Source organism: Mobula hypostoma, chromosome 1, assembly GCF_963921235.1.
Source record: "Mobula hypostoma chromosome 1, sMobHyp1.1, whole genome shotgun sequence".
NCBI classification, from domain to species: Eukaryota; Metazoa; Chordata; class Chondrichthyes; order Myliobatiformes; family Myliobatidae; genus Mobula; species Mobula hypostoma.
In genome coordinates, this window is record NC_086097.1 from 192,368,404 (window position 1) to 192,392,415 (window position 24,012).

Genomic DNA, 24,012 nt, shown 5'->3' on the forward strand with positions numbered 1-24,012 from the left:
AAGGAAAAATTATTGAGAGTGAGGAGCAATTCTGCCAGATTGAGGTGAGTGAAGGTGGAGGGGAACTGGTTGTGTCTGTTGTCCAGAATGTAGAGGAGAACTTTAAGGCCCGGCTGATGGGGGATAGAAGTGTATAGGGACTGGGCATCAGATCCTTCCTTGCTCTGCCTAACTCTACAATCTTTTAGAGAATTGAAGACTTCCCTTTCCTTCTGTCTCATGTATGGTTCTATTCAGACTTTTCTCCAACACATTTGCCCCTCTTTGATCAGCTTGAGGGACCAAATTCCTTATTTCTTCTATTTTTATGTCTTTGCACATCTTGATCAAACTGAAGATTTCATGCCTCCTTTATTGACTTGAAAATATAACCATTACATGGTATTTTGACAGTGTTAGGTATAATGTCTGAAAAGTGAAAGACTTTTATAAGGCAAGTGTATACCTTACAATAATTATGATAAGTTGCCGATATTTAGTCCATACCTTATGCCATGTCAAACATAAAACTTAGAATTAGAGTTTTAAGAAGAGTTGAATCAGAATAGAACCTTACTGATTTTGGTTTCAGAAACTGATCATCCTATTGATAATAGTTCCTATTGTACATCTGGTCCTGCTAACATTTTATTTCATCAGTTCTCTTTAGGTCACCAGATGTCAGCAACCTCACAGTATAAACTAAGATGAATGAAACCCTACTGGCAACTCACAGGAAAAACTAACCATATATGGAACAAGCTTTACATGACGTCACTGCTGTTGAGTCTCAAAGGAGAATATTATTTTACATTAGCTTACAAATTAAAACTAAATAAGTCTTCATTGAATTCATCAAGCAGGAATTGTGATATTGTTCTGATCGAGCTAATATAATTAAGTTTCACAGAAAGCTATTTTCCTGTGTTTAAAGCAATAGGTTAATCCAGAATCTCGCAGGAAATATTATCCACTCCGGGTCTTTATAACTGCCTTTGTTCCTCCATCTATATATGTATTATTTTTTCTCTCTCTCGACATTCGGTGCTGCAGCATCACTGTGTATGAGTGCAGGCAGCAGGGATTGTGAGAATGTGTTTCAGTAAATGCTCTACAGTGAATGCATCAAGCCTGCTGGACAACTGCTGTTTACTAGAAAGAGCATCGTTTCAGGATTAGGTGTATTTTCTACACACGTGGTCTGAGCAGACTGTGAACCCTGTGTAGAGGTAAGTGCTTTTGTTTTTGTATGAGCTGCTAGATCCAGCCTTTTTACTGTAACCATCGGTATTCTTAATTTGATTGAAATACTGAGTCCAGAACTGACTCAAGTTATCATTTCACTTACACATTATTTATAGATCTAATATTTTCTTAGTGTGATAATGTAAACTTGCAGCAAGATTGTATATGTTCTTAATTTTTTCCCCTGTTAAAACAAACATGTGGAGTACAAAAAGAGCAGAGCTTGTTTGGTCCATTAAACATCAGTATTTTGTCTAATTGACTTAGGTTGTTTTAAATTTATTTCATTCACGTAAAGCAAAACACCATTCAGACCTTTAGTATTTAAAACTGTCCGAGGGACAGTTTCAAAGTAAAGTAAATGCCAGATTGATGTGTTACTGTTCTTATATAAACCAATGGATGCATTGAGTCCATTGAAAATAAAGCCAGGCTAATGTGAGATGATGTGAGATGATATGAGAGGAGCCAGGTCCAGGAAATTCACTGTTCACAATGTAAACATTTGCTTCCACCGTTTTAGAAAAAGCTTTTCCACTTTGAATCAAATGCTTGATTTGTAAAGTGAGTGTGACGTTGCCTTTGGTTTTAACAATCCAGTGTGTGATCTCTAAATCTGCCTGCAAAGAAGACAAATTAAAGCTGTATCCAGAAGTGCAACAATATTATTGAAAGATATGAGCATTTTCCTTTAATATCCTATGAGTCAGGGTAGGAGGCTATAGAATACATGATAGCAGATCCATTTCTGTTTCATTTGCTAATATATATCAACATGTGAGTTATTGTGCAATAATTAGGAAGAACAGTCAGCTTTTGATTCCAACTCTTTAGCTTTTGATAAGAAACACTTAATTTGTTAATGTGGATTCCTTGAGTACATTCCTCAGTTTGTATTTTGATAGATATTCATGCTTGTTGTTAAGCTTTCATCTACATTCCTTAAGACAATAAAGTCTGATGGACATTGACTGGTCTTGGAATATTTCCAGATCATTAGACCAGAGGCTGATCAATAAAGCAAACAGTCAAAGTGAATGATTGAGAAAATATGGATCCGCAAATAATAAGCAGGATCGTACAGTAAAACATTCCACAAAAATTTGTATAAATTTATTTGTTAGATCCTCTATATTAACATTTTTTTCAGAAAAAGGAATGTGAAATATAAGGTACTTAATCAGAGTAAATGCATTGATTCAAATCCGAGTAAACTGAAAGCACAGTTCTAACTTGCATGCTTATATATATGTAAAAAAAAATCTCACCCCACTTCCTCTTTCCTTATTTTGCCTGAAGAATTGAGTGAAAGCATAATGCATTGGTTACATTTCATGCTGGAGAAAGCCCACACTGACAGGAGAATTAGCCTTTAACACTAACAAAAGGTGATGGCCACTATGCTATCAGAACAGTTTTACCATGAAAAAGGTGAAAGCCCAGGGCAGGTGTACACGTGACTAGTGTTATCCCTTTCTTAAGCTGTGTTAATATACTTTGCCAGTTCGTGGTGTAGCGTTTGGCTGTGAAACTACAGCATTTTATTATTTGATGAGAGCAGATACAGTACCAAGTGATAAATGGCCAGTCATATATAGTCATCAGCTTGCCTCAGACCAGTATTCATTTCCAAGAGTAACAAAATTTCCTTTAGTAATCCCCCTTCCACTACTTAATTCTTCATGTACTGTAATTGCAGCATGGCTGCTTGGAATTTGCCTTATTTCTTACAATTAGTCCGAGACATCTTCATTGGAAGTATATGAAGAAACAAGTAACTTACAATTAAGAACATATGTACAATTGTCAGTAATACATAATTACTACATGCATGTTGTGGCAGAAATATTGATTTATAATGGGTACATGTTAATAGAGACATGAGATTAAAGACATCATTACATGACATTAGAGATTAGTCTATTTCTCTATACAGAAAAAAATGTTTGGAAAGCAATTAATAACGTCTCAGCAAACAGTTTACTGAAGATGTTACACTGTAATTTGATCTGAGGAAATGAATGTCAATGTGGCAGGATCAGTTAGAACTTATAAACAGAACTAATCTTGCTTTCTGCATAGCTGTAGCTCTAAGGACAGGGTGTACTGGGCTGTGGATACCACTGCACAGTTGTGATAGTCTCTAGCAGTTAGCTCAGTCATATACTGATTAAGCTGTAAATTTCAGAAAGAGAAAGCCTCTAACTGAGAGGGCTGATGGTTCTATTGCATATTAAGTGTTAGTATGCCACTGTCCCATATGACACCAGAGCTACCACTTCTAGTAGTTTAGGTTAATGTGATAACAACGAACTGCACAGTTTATTGACCGGTAGTTTTCTTCATCGGGCAAGGCTTGTACTATAAACACATTGTTTCATAAAAATATTAAAACATTATAGAATATATAATACATTTTGCAGATGAGACCATTTTCAGGTACAAAGGCTAACTTTGCTTGCATTGTAGATATAACCCACAATAGATAATTACCCTTATTAACATCATATATATGTCACTCATGTGATCCATATTATTACTCTTGAGAATGATTCCACCTCTCCCCTACGTAGAGTCTCAATGTACTGAAAGTGGTCAGTGTGAAATATCTTCTCTTGGATATTAGTTATTTTACTAATATCAACATTACCAGTTGCCAATTCTTTGGCAAACTGTTGAAAGACTGTTGGATATTTGCTTTCCATTGATACTTACTGGCAATGAAAAGAATTATCCATCTTTTTATATGAAGTCATATTTATTCTTCTGAGTCTTTGGTGTTCATAAAAAGCATAGAGTCAAATGATATAAATGTTTCACAGCTTTACTGTGGTAATCATGTTTCCATGAGAGATCAGTTGATCTTCTGATAGCCAGGATGAACAGTTGATGTAATCTCTCTTAGTCTATAGTAGAGCAAAATAATTATGTTTATTAAGTCAAAATTAGAAGTTAAATGTAGATTTAATAGTCAAATTAATCAATGTTTTGAAAGGGATTAAGTAGAAGCATACTTTCCTTGGTCAAGAATCAGTAAGAGGAAATAAAATTAGGATCAGAGTTCATGACATAAGTGGAATGTTTGTTTTTCTATATACAGCTTGTAGAAGTTAGTATACACTAACTTATATAATGTTGAGACTTTTGCAACTTTATAGAAGACGATTAGATAACCATTTACCTGTTTGTAAAAAGAGAACTGTTAAAATGTTGGAGAAATTTCAGAGAAATGTATGCAATAAAAAATTGCTATTATATTACATGCCATCATATGTACAGAGTCAAATAGCCTTTTCCTTTGCTTACATTTTCATAGGAGAGATTTTCTACTTTAGCACTTGCATAATCTGTTCAGCACACAATGTATGAAATCAGCAATGCAAAGCCTGTTTTTTTTTTGCCTTTTAAATTTAATTTCCTATTGGGAGCAGTGAAGCAGAAAATCTCCCTTAATTCTAAAAAAGCTACTAGATAAAATGTTAATCAGAAAAATACAAACATGAAACGACAAATCAGAGCTCACAATGATGTGCTTAAAATCACATTGAATTCTCTTCCATGAATTGTTTAATAGACCCCATATACCTCCATCTGCATCTGCACATTTAGTATTAACATATGTAAATTCACCCTTAAACTGACAACTTTTACTTGCAAAGAAATGTACAAAGATGTATATGCATGCACAAACATATCCTCGCACTATATGGAAATAGAACAATTTCATCATCATTCTGATAGTAAAAGCATGAGAGAGAAGCAGCTTACTATAACAGGGAACAATTACTTCACAAATTGGTAAGGTACTCTTTCTTTATAGAAAATATTTTTGGTAATAATCTCAGCACCAATGGTTTGGCATGATATTTAGAAATGTAAGTGTGAGAGTATGACGGTTTAAATTGCATCAGCTTCACACCCTAATGCGTAAAGCTTGACAGATCTGAAACATTCAATATCAACAGCTTTTGGTACACTGTTACCTCTGAAACTTATATTTGACATTCAAACAAACTTTCCACTATTCACCATTAAAATCTTGGAGGTAGATCGGTGCCACATTAATTCTACCTTTTGCAGTTAAATTTACATCTTAACGCTAACAAGTAAATGAGCAGGGAGAACATAATCTAACCCTTTTCATGATTTAATAGTCATATTTTGCTCATTTAACTCAATCAGTGAGAAATTAAGATCATTAGCACCTCTTCCTGTGCAAAATAAATGTCCTAGGAACTTCAAATTCATGTCCACAGTGAGAGCATTTGTGAGGAAAACTGTCACATTTTACATCAATCAAGACATCATAGTCTGTAAATGTCTGTTCGAAGTTGGTAGAGTGGTATATAAGGATACCCGTCAGTGTCTAATGCCAAGTTGATAGCAATGTTACTTATTTAGAGCTCGGTGTATTACCACATATCCTTCAATCCTGAGATTTATAAAGGTATCTTCCACATGTTGAAGGTTAGCTGCTGGCAGATTTTCTTTCACAATTTCACCATTACTTGGTGCTATCCATGGTTATTTCAATTTGAAACAGTCTGCAGGGTGAAGTGTGGCCAGGTAATGGTGCTTATCTCAAAGCTTCTGCACAAACCATTGCTTGTTAGCCTTGGATTAATTAGCGGGAAGAATGAGTGGATTGTGCAGAGCAAAACAACTTTGGTAAAGGGAGGAGCGTGGAGGAGACAAAAAAATGCTTATAAAGGACATTACAGCCAGAACTGTAACCTCAACGTAGGACAAGAAGTGGGAAATCAACATTGATTAAGGTCACTGTGCGCAGAATAAACTTTTAAATGTCTTTCTCCTTCCAGGCTGAAACTGACTATATTATTAACTTCCCAATGCTTGATATCCATAAATTATCATTCCTTAATGAAAACAAGCAGTCAGAAAGAGATAATGGCTTTGCAGGGATTGTAGGCATCCCCATAGAGCAGAGTGCAATTGACTGCATACAATGACTGTAAGTACTACTTGTCAACCCTTCTGTACTCTGGAAAGATTCCACTTTCTCAATATCTACCCGGGTTGTGACTGTTGACAGCAAATCATGTGATTCAGTATTCTGCAGCAAGATGCAGTGCTGAACTGATATAATACTCTGATATACTGTAAACCACAGTCATAATGGCAGTATGAACTTAGATGAGAACACTCAGCATTCAAATGTTACTTGGTCACTATGCACACTACAACATCAGCAATAATATGGTCTATTATGGCTGAGTTCAAAAGTAATAATTGGATTAAACACAGTTTCCATGTTGGGAACATTGGGCTCACTTTAAGTACACTTCTTAACCTTGGCCTCTTATCTGAGGGGATCAGCATTTCCTTTGGATCTTTCAGACTTAGCTCCAAGCCTTGACTTCCAGGGCTATCTGGTTATTACCTTCTAGGCACATCTTTTCAATTTCTCTTAGGCCTTGTGGATACAGAATACCTCTCCTACTTTGCAACACATCTACAAATATCTAATGCGGCACCAAAATCTGTGAAATATTTTGTCATTCGTGCTGTCCCATTATTCAATATTTCCCAAGTTAGATTCTAGTAGAGTGCCTGCCAGCACTTGCACTGGCACAAGAGCGAAGGCTAGCAAAACTCATGGATCCAGCCAATGACCAGAATAATTCATACTGGCTGGAAAAAAAAGATATAAGCAGAGAACACAAAGTTAGGAATACTGTAGGCCAACTATGTTGACGTTTCAAATTTTGGTTAAATTGAAAAGGTGCATTAAGCTGATGAAAAGACTAGTATTTGCTTTTCATTTATTGCAAATGTGTCTATATTGAATGTTTTATGGCAATGAAAACTCTATTTATGTTTCTGAAAGTAACTCCCCTTAATGCATTGTCCAACTACTTACAGTATGTTTAGAAGTAATGGACAAGGTGCCATGTAAAAGTTTGCGTCTTTGGCTGTGGTTTGCTCTGAAGAGAAAAAGCAAAAGACATACTTAGTTGACACAGGAAAGAGAAGGATATTGAATGGGGTGGAAGAAGGTGCTGAGCAGACTGCAAATACTATTGGTGCTGAGATCGATAATCATTAGTAATTTACACCAATAACCCGTGACTGACTATACATGATAGTAGGCTGTATGTAAAGGTACTTTGTGGCTTCATAGACACAGCAATAGTGTGTTGCTTGGTATTTTCCTGCTGGCAACTTGATTAGTGATGCTACTTATTTCTAGCTTATTAAATTTAATCATTCGACTAGAGGGAATGTTCTGATTTTAGCAGCATTATTCTCACCTGAATAAGCGCAAGGAGAAAGCAAACAGATACAATTTGCATTTTAGTAGGTTATTAATTTTCAGATTTTGAATTATCTAATAGCTATTACCGTTCACATCAGTGCTTAATGTTCAACCTGTCTTTTCAAGAAGTCTGACACATACAATTGATAATTTTACTACTGATAGGATCTATGGTACAACTCTTGCCTGAAAGGTAATTATCATTCAAATCCAAGTTTACAAAACTTAAAGAAGTGTTTTAAGATTGCTTGGGATGTTAGCCTATTGATTTAGTAAATGCTGATTTAGCTTTCAAGCACTTTTTTGATTTAGGTAAAAGTTTGAGGTAATTCGGTCAGTATCATGATATCTATGAATTATATATCTTTCGTGGAATGGAACTAATACAGGGCTATCCCTTGTTGATTGGTGCAGATTTAGGAGAAGAGAAGCCTCTTAAACCTGCTGTTAAATTAACGCAATCTCAGAGGACTGCGTCAGTTCATAATATTCAGCACTGTAGGAAGACCCTGTTTTTCTGACTTCCAGGTAATTGAGTGCTGAATCGTCTGAACCTTGTTTGTGTCTTCAACCAACTAAACTGTTTAATTACTGACTTGCGGCTCTGTGAACTTTCAATTATCTGAAATAATTTGTAGGCTGTGGAGTCGTTTAGGTAATGGGAATACTGTGTTCATATTCCAGCCTGTAGCAGTTCTGTGAAATAAAGGCCTGAAATACTGCCAGAAGCTTGTGCCTTCAATGGAGAAATGAATAACTTGCTCATAGTTCAGGGGGTCCTAACATTTTTTATGCCATGGACCAATATCATTAAGCAAGGAGTCTGTGGCCCCCAGGTTGGGAACCCCTGTCATAAATCTTTCCCATTTTGTTCCAGTAAGTACCTCCTGCATCTAATAAAGTGGCCACTGAGTGTATGTTTGTGGTCTTCTGTTTTTGTGTCCCATCTTATTCAAGATTTGATGTGTGGTGTGTTCAGAGATGCTCTTCTGCACACCACTGTTGTGACATGTAGGATTTGAGCTACTGTTGCCTTTCTGCCAGCTTGAACCAATCTGGCCATTCTCCTCTGACCTCTCTCATTATCTAAGCATTTTTACCTACAGAAATGCACTCACTGGATGTGTCTTGTTTTTTTGCACCATCCTCTGTAAAATCTAGAGCCTATTGTGTGTGAAAATTCCAGGAGATCAGTGGTTTCTGAGATCCTCAAACCACTCCATCTGGCACCAACACGGTCAAAGTCACTTAAATCACATTTCTTCCTTGTTCTGATGTTTGGCCTGAGCAAGAACTGAACTCTTGGCCATTTCTGCATGCTTTTATGTGTTGGTTGTTGCCACATGTTTGGCTGATTAGATATTTGCAATAATGAGCAGGTGTATATGCATACTCCACTAAGTGTACAGGGTACAATGATATTGTTAAAAACACAAGGGAGAATCAAGCATTATAAAAGAGAAAAATTTTGGAAAAGACTTAGTGCTTTGGAAACTAGTTCAAAGGTTCAATTTATTGTCAAAGTATGCATGTACAATACAACTCTGATATTTGTTTTCTCCAGGTAGCCATGAAATACAAAAAGATCATACATCAATTCCCCCTGAACAAAAAAGAAAAATAAACAAAACTCGCAGACCCAACATCCTCCACTACCTCCACTGCAAAGAAAAAACAATAACAATCGCCGAACCCCTCACCTGTAGAAAAACACAGTGACAATTCACTCCTCAACCTCTCTCCACAGAAAAAAAAAACGACAATCCCCAACCCCCTCACTCGCAGAAAGGAACAGTGACAGCAGCATCAAAACTCCCCCACCACAAAGAACTAACAGGTCACCCACCCACCAATCAGCCACAAGAACAAAAACACAGAAAAACTGAAGGAGATCAGTATAAAGTACAGGCCAATCACATAAATATCAGAACATTAAACAATCCTTATGTGACTTAGAGCTCACATCTGGTCTGAGAGCTCTGGTGGCCTCCATTAGGAGTGTTTGCTGACCATCTGGCCTCTGTTGGGAGTGATTGCTGACCCCCTTTGCATTCACCTATTAAATATTGACAGCACTTGATAAGGCTATTTCTCTGGAATGCAGCTGTCAAAAAGAAAGTAGGCTACTTTGTTGCAAGCATTCTTACAAATTTGTGGAGTGCTGGTGGGAAAGGAGGAAGCATTAAATGATGTTTACTGACTGTCTGAATTTTTTTATATAAATGAGGAGGTTAAAACAAGGAGGCAGGAAGAATATTTATGGGACTATTTCTGGGAGTGGAGATTCTGTGGGAATCTGTGTTGCTCCAAACTCCATCTTTACCTGTCCTGGGACCAGACGCAAATGAGTATCTCTACGGAAAATGACTGTCACGTCTCTATCACAGAAAGGTGTCTTAAAGTGTTATTGCTATATGTTCACAGCTTACAATGCACCCCAATTACATCAAGCAAAAATGCATCCTTGCATCTTCAAGCACTTAGCCGCAATGGAGTACGTCTTCCACTAACACTCTTCCTGGAACATATGAGTATAAAACTGATACTTCCTAAGAAATATAGACAAACCATAGGAACATACAAAACCTACAGCACAATACAGGTCCTTCAGCCCACAAAGTTGTGCCGAACATATCCCTACCTTAGAAATTAAGTTTACCTATAGCCCTCAATTTTACTAAGCTCCATGTACCTATCTAAATGTCTCTTAAAAGACCCTATCGTATCCGCCTCCACCACCGTTGCCGGCAGCCCATTCAACGCATTCACCACTCTCTGAGTAAAAAACTTACCCCTGATATCTCCTCTGTATCTACTCCCCAGCACCTTAAACCTGTGTCCTCTTGTGGCAACCATTTTAGCCCTGGGAAAAAGCCTCTGACACAATCAATGCCTCTCATCATTTTATACACCTCTATCAGGTCACCTCTCATCCTCCATTGCTCCAAGAAGAAAAGGCCGAGTTCATTCAACCTATTATCATAAGGCATGCTCCCCAATCCAGGCAACATCCTTGTAAATCTCCTCTGCACCCTTTCTATGGCTTCCATATCCTTCCTGTAGTGAGGTGACCAGAACTAAACACACTACTCCAAGTGGGGTCTGACCAGGGTCCTATATAGCTGCAATATTACCTATTACCTCTCGGCTCCTAACTTCAATTCCACGATTGATGAAGGCCAATACACCGTACGCCTTCTTAACCACAGAGTCAACCTGCGCATCAACTTTGAGCGTCCTATGGACTCGAACCCCAAGATCCCTCTGATCCTCCACACCGCCAAGTGTCTTACCATTAGTATAATATTCTGCCATCATATTTGACCTACAAAAATGAACCACTTCACCCTTATCTGGGTTGAACTCCATCTGCCACTTCTCAGCCCAGTTTTGTATCCTATCAATGTCCTGCTGTAACCTCTGACAGCCCTCTCACTATCCGCAACACCTCCAACCTTTGTGTCACAGCAAACTTACTAACCCATCCCTCCACTTCCACATCCAGGTCACTTATAAAAATCACGAAGAGCAGGGGTCCCAGAACAGATCCCTGAGGCACACCACTGGAGACTAACCTCCATACAGAATATGACCCGTCTACAACCACACTTTACCTTCTTTGGGCAAGCCAGTTCTGGATCCACAAAGCAATGTCCCCTTGGATCCTATGCCTCTTTACTTTCTCAGTAAGCCTTGGATTGGGTACCTTATCAAATACCTTGCTAAAATCCATATACACTACATCTACTGCTCTTACTTCATCAATGTGTTTAGTCACATCTCAATGTGTTTATTCACTAGAAGGATCACATCAAAGCTGGCAATCAATCCAGACTGTGGTGAACCATGCTGTGAGATTGACTTTTTGGAAAAACAATGCCTACTTAGGCTGCATTTCAAGATAATCCTCATTCACATTGATGTTGTCAGAAAAGCTCAAGTACTAACAAACAAGAACACAAGAAAATAAGAGCAAGAGTAAGCCATCAGTCCCCTCAGGTCTGCCCCACCAGTTGCTATGATCGTGATTCTTCTTCTGTGTTAGGTCCCCTAACTTTTTTTCTCTGATCTAGCCTCCACCACCCTCTAGGATAGAGAGGTCAAGAGATTTTCGACTTCCAGTCTGAGAAATTTCCAAGCACTGCAGTTTTTAATGCCAACCCCTATGTTTTGGTTACGTGTCACATCCAAGACTACTCTGTGCATGCTGGAACACCTCAGATCCCTCTGAACTTATGAATGTGAGGTTAAGTATAACTCATTGGTTGAATCAAAGGTGGTGATGAATCAGCACATAGAAGGGAGATTGAAAACCTGCCTGAATGGTGCCACAACAACAACCTTTCACTCCTTGTCAGCAAAACCAAAGAGCTGATTATTGACTGGAGGCCCCTGCACCAGTCCTCATCAGAGGATCAAGGGAGGAGAGTGGATCTCTCCTGGGTTCAGCACATAGGTGCCATTAAAAAGCAAGCATGGCAGTATTCAGTATGTCATCTAAAAACCTGATATACTGACTGGTTGCATCATGGCCTGGTATGGCAATACCAATGCCCTTGAATATAAACGCCTACAGAAAGTAACAGATACAGTCCAGTCCATCACAAGTAAAGCCCTCCCCACCTCTGAGCACACCTACACACAACATTGTTGCAGGAAAGCAGCATCCTTTATCAAGGACCCCCAAAATCCAGGCCATGCCTTCTTCTCACTGCTGCCATCAAGAAGGTAGTACAGGAGCCACAGGCCCCACACTGCCAGCTTCAGGAACCTCTCAACTATCAGGTTCTTGGACCAGATGGGATAACTACACTGAACTTCATGCACCCTAATTCTGAACTGTTCCCACAACCTACGGACTCACTTTCAAGGACTCTTCATCTCATGTTCTCAATATTAATTGCTTATTTATTTATTATTATCATTATTTTTTTCTTTTTGCGTTTTCACAGTTTGTTGTCTTTTGCATATTGGTTGTTTGTCTTGGTGTGCGCGGTTTTTCACTGATTCTGTTGTGTTTTGTTTGTATTAAATGAACCTTAGGGTAGTATATGGTGAAATATATGTACTTTGGTAATAATTTTACTTTGAACTTTTTGAACTTTTGAACTGCACTTATTTGCAATATCTCTACATCTAAATCTGTCTTTTGATTCCTGGAACTGAGCCATGTGCCTGTACTTCTCTCACAATGCAAGTCAATCTCACCCTTATTTTCAACTTCCTAATTTCAGCATCATTCCAGCCTGCAGCTGCTGATTTATGCCATGTGTCAGTTTGCTGATCACAGCTGCACATTAGGAAAGCCATTGACATAATGATGCAGAGTGTGAAACTTCATTGACCTTTCTTTCAATCAAAAGAGGAAGACAGACTAAACATGGGCACTTGCTGCATTGCAGGCTCCCCCAAACTCCAGGCACTGAATAGTCATTGCAACTCCATTCACAACCCACAAATACTTAATATCCAAATATATGTTATCTCCTGTTAGAACATCAGGAGACTTATTAATGGAGAATTCCATGTTGTTGGCAGTACTCATTCGTCCTTAGCCAATCATAGAGTCACAGAGTCATAGAAAAGTACAGCATAGAAACAGGCCATTTGACCCATCTAGTCTGTGCCAAACCATTTAAACTGCCTTCTCCCATCGACCTGCACCGGGACCGTGGTCCTCCATATCCCTATGATCCAGATACCTATCCAAACTTCTCTTAAAAGATATAATCGATCTCACATGCACCACCTGTACTGGCAGCTTGTTCCACACTCTCACGACCCTTTGTGAGAAATTTTCCCTCATGTTCCCCTTAAACATTTCATCTTTTGACCTTAACTCATTACCTCTAGTTGTCATCCACCAACATCAGTGGAAAAAGCTTGCTTGTCTTTACCATATCTATGCCCTCACAATTTTGTGTACCTCTTTCAAATCACCTCCCAATCTTCTACATTCCAAGGAATAAAGTCCTAACCTAAAAAGTCTTTCCTTATGATTCAGGTCTTCCAGACCCAGCAACATCCTTGTAAATTTTCTCTGTCCTCTTTCAACCTTGTTTACATCTTTCCTGTAGGTAGGTGACCAAAACTGCACACAATACTCCAAATTAGGCCTCACCAATGTCTTATACACCTTCAACATAACATCCCATCTCAAGTACTCAGTACATCGATTTATGAAGGCCAACATACCAAAAGCTTTCTTTACAATCTTATCTATCTGTGACACCACTTCCAATGAATTCTGGACCTGTATTCTCAGATTACTTTGTTCTACCACACTCCTCAGTGAACTACCATTCACTGTGAAAGACCTACCCTGGTTGGTCTGACCAAGTGCAACGCCTCACAGTTGCCTGCATTAAATTCTATCTGCCATTTTTCTAGTTGGTCCAGGTCCTTCTGCAAGCCATGGTAGCCTTCCTCACTATCCATACACCCCTAATTTTGGTGTAATTCACAAATTTGCTAATCCAGTTAACCATACTGTATTTATCTTCAGATCATTGACATAGATGGCAAGCAATAATGGACCTAGCACTGATCCCTACAGCACTCCACTGGTCATAGGCCTCCAGTCAGAGAGGCAACCATCTACTACCACTCTCTGGCTTCTCTCACTAAGCCAATGTTGAATCCAATTGACAATCTCATCTTGAGTGCTGAGCATCTGAACCTTCTTGACCAACCTCCCATATAGTACCTCATCAAAATCCTTGCTAAAGTTCATGTGGGGAACGTCCACTGCCTTGCCTTCATCAACTTTCCTGGTAACTTCCTTGAAAGAGTAGAAAGAAAGAGACAGGTGGGTGACTGGGGGAAGGAAGTGCAGGATAAGGGGTGCACACTGTCTGGGGGCATCAATTCCAGAGTTAGAAGTGTCCAACCATTTTGCATACCTAGCGATGCTCAACGATGACCATGAAACCTCTGAGGTGGTTGGCAGGACAGAGGAGCCCCACAGGACCCTTCCCAACTCTGAACTTAAACCCTGTAAAAATGAAGGAGTGATAGTAAAGAACTCAATTAACAGGGCGGTTGAGAATCAGGTGTGTATTGACAAGGAGTCTCTTGTATGGTGCGTTACCTACCAGGAGCGCAGTTAGGAAACCTTCCTGGATAAGTAGGTAGGCTGGGGTGGATCCAGAAGTCACTGTCCTCATCAGAACAAATGACGTAGGTAAGAGCAGGCTATCAGTTCTGCAAGACAAATTTAAAGAGTTATGTGGGAAGCTTAGAAACAGAACTGGCATGTTGGTCTTCTCAGAAGTTCTGCCTTTGCCACACGCCAGTCCAGGTAAGATGGAGGAAATTAGAAAATTTAATGTGTGGCTCAAATCATGGTGTGTGTTGGAGGGGCGTAGGTTTACGGGACGTTGGGGTGCTTTTTGGGGCTTGTGGGACCTGTACTGCTAGTACGGGTTAGATTTGAACTGGAGGGGCAGACATATTCTTCAGTTAGTTGAGGATTGCTTAAGGTAGGGAATAGAGTTGGGGGTGGTGTTGTGGGGCAGGTAACTTAGAACAGGCCAGGCTCTAGTGTTCAAACACCATAGTGGAGAATAACATATTTGGACATAAACCGATTATAGGTTTCAAAAGTATAAAAATTGGTTGGAATAGGATGAAAAACATCAGTCATAGACTAAGGATGGCCTGTGTAAATGCAAGAAGTATTACAAATAAAATAAATGAGCTGGAATTATATGCAAGTGCATATAAGTATGAGATAAAAACAATAAGTGAAACCTGGCTGACCTCAAAGGATGGTGATGAATATAATATTAAAGGAAATACTTTATTTAGAAAAGGTAGGCAAGACTGTAAAGGTGGAGGAGTTTCCATATACATAAGAGAGAATTTAAACATGAGGCTGCCTATGAGAGGAGTTGAATCGAGACTTCACTGATATCTGGGTGAAAATTGAAAGCTATAAGGATAAAGGAATTACATTGGGTATATGTTATGGACCTTCTAATGCTGATAGTGATTTTAATAAACAACTCTACCAGAATATTAGAAAAGCAAGTTCTGAGGGTGATGTTGTAGCTATGGGAGACTTTAATTTCCCAAATACTGAGTGGGAGAACCCAGTGACTAATGGATTACAGGAAAGTGAATTCATTGAGTTATTGAATGATTGTTTTTTAATGCAGTATGTAAATGTACCAACAAGAGGGGAGGCCTGTCAAATTTGATATTCTGTAATAATCAGGGTAGAATTTTGAGTATGGAAGTTGTTGAGCCTTTAGGAAAAAGGAATTATAACATCGTTAGTCCTGAAGTTTTCTTGGGAGAGCATATTAGTAAAAAAAAAGCAATTGAATTGAATTTCAGAAAGGCAAAGTTTAAGCAGATGCGACAAAGACTTTAGAAGGCAAATTAGAAGGAACTGCTTGATGTTGAATCAGTTGAGAAATGATGGGATCAACTTAAAGAGGTAATACATGCAGTGCAGAAAATGTTCATACCCAAGGTCAGGAGAAGGAATAAAAACAATAGATCAACTGCATGGATGAATACAGATATACATAAAAATATTGAAGAATGACAGGTACAGAGGGAATACAGAAAAAATAGCAATGATGTTAACAGTAAAGCATATGAAAATATGAGCGCTATAGTTAAGAGGGAAATTTGGAATAGCAAAAGGCAGATTGAGAAGGATATTGCTCAATGGCAGGAATGGATTCTCAATATTCCTGGATTTCAGTGCTTTAAAAGGGATAGAGATGGGGAAAAGGGGAGGAGGGGTGGCATTACTGGTCAGGGATACTATTACAGCTACAGAAAGGGTGAGTAATGTAGCAGAATCCTCTCTTGAGTCAGTATGGGTAGAAGTCAGGAACAGGAAGGGAGCAGTTACTCTATTGGGAGTATTCTATAGGCCCTCTGGTAGTAGCAGAGATACCGAGGAGCAGATTGGGAGGCAGATTTTGGAAAGGTGCAAAAATAACAGGGTTGTGATCATGGGTGACTTTAACTTCCCTAATATTGATTGGCACCTGATTAGTTCCAATGGTTCAGACGGGGCAGAGTTTGTTAAGTGTGTCCAGGACAGATTCCTGTCACAGTATGTGGACAAGCCGACCAGGGGGAATGCCATATTAGATCCAGTATTAGGTAACGAACCAGGGCAGGTCACAGATCTCTCAGTGGGTGAGCATCTGGGGGACAGTGACCAACGCTCCCTGGCCTTTAGTATTATCATGGAAGAGGATAGAGTCAGAGAAGACAGGAGAATTTTTAATTGGGGAAGGGTTAAATTATGAGGCTATAAGGCTGGAACTTGTGGGTATGAAGTGGGATGATGTTTTTGCAGGGAAATGTACTATGGACATGTGGTTGATGTTTAGAGATCTCTTGCGGGATGTTAGGGATAAATTTGTCCCAGTGAGGAAGTTAAAGCATGGTAGGGTAAAGGAACTATGGGTGACAAGTGAGGTGAAAAATCTAGTCAGGTGGAAGAAGGCAGCATACATGAAGTTTAGGAAGCAAGGATCAGATGGGTATATTAAGGAATATAGGGAAGCAAGAAAGGAGCTTAAGAAGGGACTAAGGAGAGCAAGAAGGGGGCATGAGAAGGTCTTGGCGAGTAGGGTAAACGAAAACCCTAAGTCATTCTTCAATTATGTGAAGAACAAAAGGATGACAGGAGTGAAGGTAGGAGCGATTAGAGATAAAGGTGGGAAGATGTGCCTGGAGGCTGTGGAAGTGAGCGAGGTCCTCAATGAATACGTCCCTTCGGTATTCACCAATGAGAGGGAACTTGATGATGGTGAGGACAATATGAGTGAGGTTGATGTTCTGGAGCATGCTGATATTAAGGGAGAGGAGGTGTTGGAGTTGTTAAAATACATTAGGACGGATAAGACCCCGGGGCCTGACAGAATATTCCACAGGCTGCTCCATGACGCGAGGGAAGAGATTGCTGAGCCTCTGGCTAGGATCTTTATGTCCTCGTTGTCCATGGGAATGGTACCAGAGGATTGGAGGGAGGTGAATGTTGACCACTTGTTCAAAAAAGGTAGTAGGGATAGTCCGGGTAATTACAAACCAGTGAGCCTTATGTCTGTAGTGGGAAAGCTGTTGGAAAAGATTCTTAGAGATAGGATCTATGGGCATTTAGAGAATCATTGTCTGATCAGGGACAGTCAGCATGGCTTTGTGAAGGGCAGATCGTGTCTAACAAGCGTGATAGAGTTCTTTGAGGAGGTGACCAGGCATATAGATGAGGGTAGTGCTGTGAATGTGATTTACATGGATTTTAGTAAGGCATTTGACAAGGTTCCACACGGTAGGCTTATTCAGAAAGTCAGAAGGCATGGGATCCAGGGAAATTTGGCCAGGTGGATTCAGAATTGGCTTGCCTGCAGAAGGCAGATGGTCGTAGTGGAGGGAGTACATTCGGATTCGAGGGTTGTGACTAGTGGTATCCCTCAAGGATCATGATTTTTATTAACGACCTGGATGTCGGGGTAGAAGGGTGGGTTGGCAAGTTTTCAGACAATACAAAGGTTGGTGGTGTTGTGGATAGTGTAGAGGATTGTCAAAGATTGCAGAGACATATTGATAGGATGCAGAAGTGGGCTGAGAAGTGGCAGATGGAGTTCAGCCCAGAGAAGTGTGAGGTGGACACTTTGGAAGGACAAAATCGAAGGCAGAGTACAAAGTAAATGGTAGTATATTTGGTCATGCGGAGGAGCAGAGGGATCTGGGGGTACATGCCCACAGATCCCTGAAAGTGACCTCACAGGTGGATAGGGTAGTTAAGAAAGCTTATGGGGTGTTAGCTTTCATAAGTCGAGGGAAAGATTTTAAGAGTCGCGAGGTAATGATGCAGCTCTTTAAAAACTGGTTAGGCCACACTTGGAGTACTGTGCCCAGTTCTGGTCACCTCACAATAGGAAGGATATGGAAACATTGGAAAGTGTACAGAGGAGATTTACTAGGATGCTGCCTGGTTTAGAGAGTATGCATTATGATCAGAGATTAAGGGAGCTAGGGCTTTACTCTTTTGAGAGAAGGAGGATGAGAGAAGACATGATAGAAGTATACAAGATATTAGAAGTAGATAGAGTGGACAGCCAGCTCCTCTCCCCCAGGGCACCACTGCTCAATACAAGAGGACATGACTTTAAGGTAAGGGGTGGGAAGTTCAAGGGGAATATTAGAGGAAGGTTTTTTACTCAGAGAGTGGATGGTGCGTGGAATGCACTGCCTGAGTCAGTGGTGGAGGCAGATACACTAGTGAAGTTTAAAAGACTACTAGACAGGTATAGGGAGGAATTTAAGGTGGGGGGTTATTTAGGAGGCAGGGTTTAAGGGTCAGCATAACATTGTGGGCTGAAGGGCCTGTACTGTGCTGTACTATTCTATGTTCTATGTTCTATGTTGTATAATGCTAAGATTGACCCCAAGTGATTTTTTCAATACTTCAGTAGTAAAAGAACAGTCAAGGAGAAAGTTAAGTATATTAAGAATAATAGTGGGGTGATAAATTATGCAGAGAAGGACACTCTTAATTCTTACTTTGCTAAAATATTCACCTGCAAAGATGTTAGCAATATGCCAGTAAGTGTGGAGAAAGGTTGTTTTAAGTGACAGAGATATTAGAATGTGAGGTCCTGCTTCAGCTTAAAAGGCTGAAAGTTAATAAATCTCCAGGGACAGACAACATATATCCAAGGGTACTTAAACAGGTCTGTGATTATATATACAAATCCCCAACATGTATTTTTCAAAAGTCAGTGAAGACTGGTGAAATCCCTAAAGATGAGAAATGGGCTAACATTGTCCCGGTACATAAGAGGGTGACCGCACTGACCCTGGTAACTATAGACACGTAGAGCTTAATGTGTATCACAGGCAAGATAATGGAAACATTAATAAACAATGAGATGGAAAAGCAGCTGGTAAGAACAGGCAAGTTAGCAGAAAGCCGCATGGGTGCAGAAAGACAAAATCATGTTTTACGAATATGCTGGAGTTCTATGAAAAGGCATCTAAATTTATGTTAGCAATAGAGCAGTTAGTATCATTTACTTGGACTTTCAGAAGGCTTTTGACAAGGAACCCCATGAGAAGATAACAATCAAATTACAGGAGGTAGAGATCCAGGGTAACATGTGTGAATGGGTGCAGAAATAGCTCTGAAACAGAAAACAATGAATTTTGGTGAGAGAATCATTTTCACACCTAGAAGATGTTAAAAGTGGAGTTCCCCAGCGAACAGTTTTTGGGGCCACTGCTGTTTTTAATTTACATTAATGATTTGAATAAGCACATAGCAAATAAACTAGTAAAGTTTGCAGATGACACAACATTAGGGGGTGGGCTGATAACATTCAGGCAGCAGAGTCAGTACAGTTAGATCTAAACAAAATCTAGATGTGGGCAAATAAATGGCAGGTGAAACTTAATGTAAGTAAATGCAAAATATGACACATAGAAAGTAGAAGTATTAGATATAAATATACAATGAGGTGGGGTGGGGTGAATCTTGAGTTAGAAAGTGCGCTGTGTGAGAAGAGTATGGGTGTCCTGGTTTACTCAACACTATCAACATCTAGAAGTGATTAGGAAGGCTTAGAGAATGTAGGACAAATTAATGCATTCAGTGGAGTTCAAGTCTAGAGATGTTCTCCTTAAGCTGTATAATGCACTTGTGAGGCCACATCAGGAAGCATTTCTTTACTCAGCGAGTTGTGGACACATGGAACAAACTACCTAGTTGTGTAGTTGAGGATAGTACCTTAGAGACTTTCAAATCTAAACTCAATCGTTATTTCAACACACTATGTGAATAGGAATTTGGCAAGCTTTGATGGGCTGAATAGCCTGTTCTTGTCAAAAACCTTCTAATGTTCTAAAAACTGTATAACTTTGATTAGACATGACCTGTCACGCACGTATCATGTTGACCATCCCTAATCAATCCCTATCTATCCAAATACTCATATATCCGGTCCCTTAGAATACCTTCCAATACCTTTCCCACTACTGATGTCAGGCTCACAGGCCTATAATTTCATGGTTTATTTTTAGAGCCTTTCTCAAACAGCAGAACAACATTGGCTATCCTCCAATACTCTAGTACCTCTCCAGTCACTAAAGATGATTTAAATATCTCTGCTGGGGGCCTGGCAATTTCTGCATGCCTCCCACAGGGTCCAAGAGAACACATTGTCAGGCCCTTGGGATTTATCCATACTAACTTGCCTCAGGACAGCAAATACCTCCTCCACTATAATCTGTATAGAGTCCATAAAGTAGAATCAGAATCAGGTTTGTTATCACCAGCATGTGTCGTGAAAATTGTTAACTGAGCAGTGCAGTTCAATGCAATATATAATATAGAAGAAAAAAGTAAAATAATAATACTAATAATAAGTAAGTAAAATGCACTTGTGAGGCTACATCAGGAATACCTTCTTGCCTCACTTCTATAGACTCTGTCTGTCTCCTAAGTAAACAGGGAATAGAAAAAATACTTAAGATCTCCCCCATCTCTTTTGACTGCGCACGTGGATTACCATTCTGATCTTCCAGTGGACCAATTTTGTCACTTACAATCATTTTGCTCTTAACATATCCGTAGAATCCTTTCGGATTCTCCTTTACCTCAATTGCCTTCTTTTATCCCTTCTGAGTTCCTTAAGTATTCTCTTGTATTTCTTATACTCCATAAGCCTTTCATTTGTCCATACTTGCTATGCACCTCTTTTTTTTTCTTAACAAGGACCTCAATATCTCTAACAAGCAAGGTTTCCAACACCTGTTATCATTACATTTGATGTTAACAGGTAGAGACAAGTGTTGTTCTCTCAAAATCTCACTTTTGAAGGCCTCCCACTTTCCAAGAACACCTTTGCCAAAAAACACCGTCCCAACCTACACTTTCCATATCCTTTCTGAAACCATTAAAATCTCCAATTTAGAATCTCAACCCAGGAACCATATTATGCTTTTGCAGAATTGCTTTGAAACTAATGGCATTGTGATCACTAGATGCAGAATGTTTCCCGACACAAACTTCTGTCACCTGCCCTGTCTCTTTCCCTAATAGGAGATCAAGTATCACACACTCACTTGTTAGGACTTCTATATACTGACTAAGGAAACTTCCTCAAACACACTTGACAAACTCTTTCCCATCCAGCCCTTTTACAGTATGGGAGTTCCAGTAAATAAGTGTTGAGTTAAATTACCGACTGTAACAACCTTACGTTTCTTGCAACAGTCTGCAATCTCCCTATAAATTTGTTCTTTGTTGGGTGGTCTGTAAAATAGCTGCATTAATGTGGTCATACCTCTTTTATTTCTCAGTTCCACCCATAATGCCTCACTCAACAAGTTCTCCAGTCTGTCCTGACTGAACACTCCTGTGATACTTTCCCTCACTGGTAATGCCACCTCTCCTCCTTGAATCCCTCCCATAATATCCTGACCTGTAAAGAGCTGACAGAAGTGACTACTTTTGATCTTAATCTCTCACTACAGTTCTCAAGGAGACATTGGAATGTGCATGATTAGATACTTGGCACTGTCAATTTAAAAAGTGGTTTGGGCAGAGCAGCCATTGCGTGAGTGGGCAAGTGTTACAGTGAGGATCTGAGGACTTGGCTCATTGAGGATTCAGTGAGGAGAGGCATAGATCATAGGTAGATTTTTTTTCCTAATTGATTCTTTCTTTCTTTCTTTCTTTCTTTCTTATTGCACACTTAGAGAAGTGGGGATGCCAGAAAGGTTAATGAAATGCTCCTCTTGTGGGATATAGGAAGGCAGGAAGACTTCCAGTATCCCTGATAACTACACTTGTAAGAAATGCATCCAGCTGAAGCTTCTAACAGACTATGTTAAGGAATTGGAGCTGAAACTGTATGAACTTTTGGATACTGATCCATTATTCCTTGAAAGTGGCATCACAGGTAGATAAGGTCGTAAAGAAAGCATATTAGCTCTCATAAATCAATATAGTGAGTACAAGAGTTGGGATGTTATGTTGTAATAATACAAGACATTGCAGAGTGTCAATTAGGAGTATTGTGTGCATTTTTGGTCACCTACCTACAGGAAGGATGTAAATAAGATTGAAAGAGTGCAGAGAAAACTTACTAGGATGTTACCAGGTCTTGAGGACCTGAGTTAAAAGGAAAGGTTGAATAGGTTAGGACATTATTCCTTAGAACGTCAAAGATGAGGGGAGATTTGATAGAGGTATACAAAATTACGAAGTTATACTCATGAGAGGGCAGGGTTTTTCCACTGAGGTTGGGTAAAACTACAAATAGAAGTCATGGGTTAATAGTGAAAGGTGAAATGTTTAAGGGAAGCATGAGGGGGATCATCTTCACTCAGAGGGTGGTGAGGGTGTGGAACGAGCTGCCAGTGAAAGTGGTGCACGCAGTTTCAATTTCAACGTTTAAGAGAAATTTGGATAGGAGTGGTATGGAAGTGTATGGTCCAGGCAGGTTGATGGGACTAGGCAGCTTAATGGTTCGACATGGACTACCTGGGCCAAAGGGTTTGTTTCTGTGCTGTAGTCTTCTATAACTCTGTGACTCTATGAGTCTGCCAGGGTTTGCAACAAGAGATATTCTCAGATATAGAGATTTAAATGAGCATCCGTTTGTTACCATTGCCCAGCCTTGTAGGCATGTGCATATTATTTCTCACTGCATATTATTTCCTTAGCTCTCAGTCTAGCAATTGCAATGTTTTGATTTAATCTCATCTTCTTGGCAAAGCCATTCTTTCCCCTCATCAAATCACCGATTTAAGACAACGTGTAGTCCAGCATTACAACCAATATTAATATTAAAACAATGAAGTCGTACATGCTTAATTATTTTATTTAATTGAATACTTAATAAGCAGCTCCTAAGAGTTTAAAGACAAAAATGCAGATTCTAAAAACAATAAATTCCAAAAATTAAATATCATTCTGCAAGTGAACCCAAAAACAGAATGCTGCCGATGGCAGCATTGATTGTTTTGAGATCAGTTTGCATGACGTAGCCTCGCTGACTTGAATGACCTCACTACAACTAGTCTCTTCCACTTTGAGTAGGTACATTAAGATTACCTACAGAATGGACAAGTACTGCACAAAAAAAGAATTTATGGCTTTTCAGCATGTGACAATATGGAGCAGGTTCAGAATCCGAATCAGAGTCAGGTTTAATATCACTGGCATATGTTGTGAAATTTGCTGTTTATATATTTAAAATGTTAAAATAAATAAGTCGACTCTGGGTTCATGGGTTCAATGTCTATTCACAAATCTGAAAGCAGAGGGGAAGAAGCTATTCTTGAATTGTTGAGTACATGCTTTCAGGCTCTTGTAACTCTCCCTTTTGGTAGCAATGGGAAGAGAGTATGTCCTGACTGATGGGGGTCATTAATGATGGATGCCAGATTTTTGAGGCATGTCCTTGAAGATGCCCTGGATGCTGGGGACGTTAGTGTCCATGATGGAGTAGAATGAGTTTACAACTTTCTGCAGC

The 24,012-nt window shown here is 39.4% G+C and overlaps 1 protein-coding gene across 14 annotated transcripts in view; it reads left to right on the top strand.

Annotated features, from left to right (window-relative positions):
• Positions 1–849: 849 nt before the first annotated feature.
• dlgap1a (discs, large (Drosophila) homolog-associated protein 1a) overlaps positions 850–24,012 on the top strand; it is an 890,995-nt gene continuing 867,832 nt past the window's right edge. For all 14 annotated transcript variants that reach the window (XM_063062219.1, XM_063062200.1, XM_063062175.1 and 11 more), the window contains exon 1: positions 850–1,208. The gene's annotated coding sequence lies outside the window, so the exon portion shown is untranslated. The remainder of the gene's footprint in view (positions 1,209–24,012) is intronic.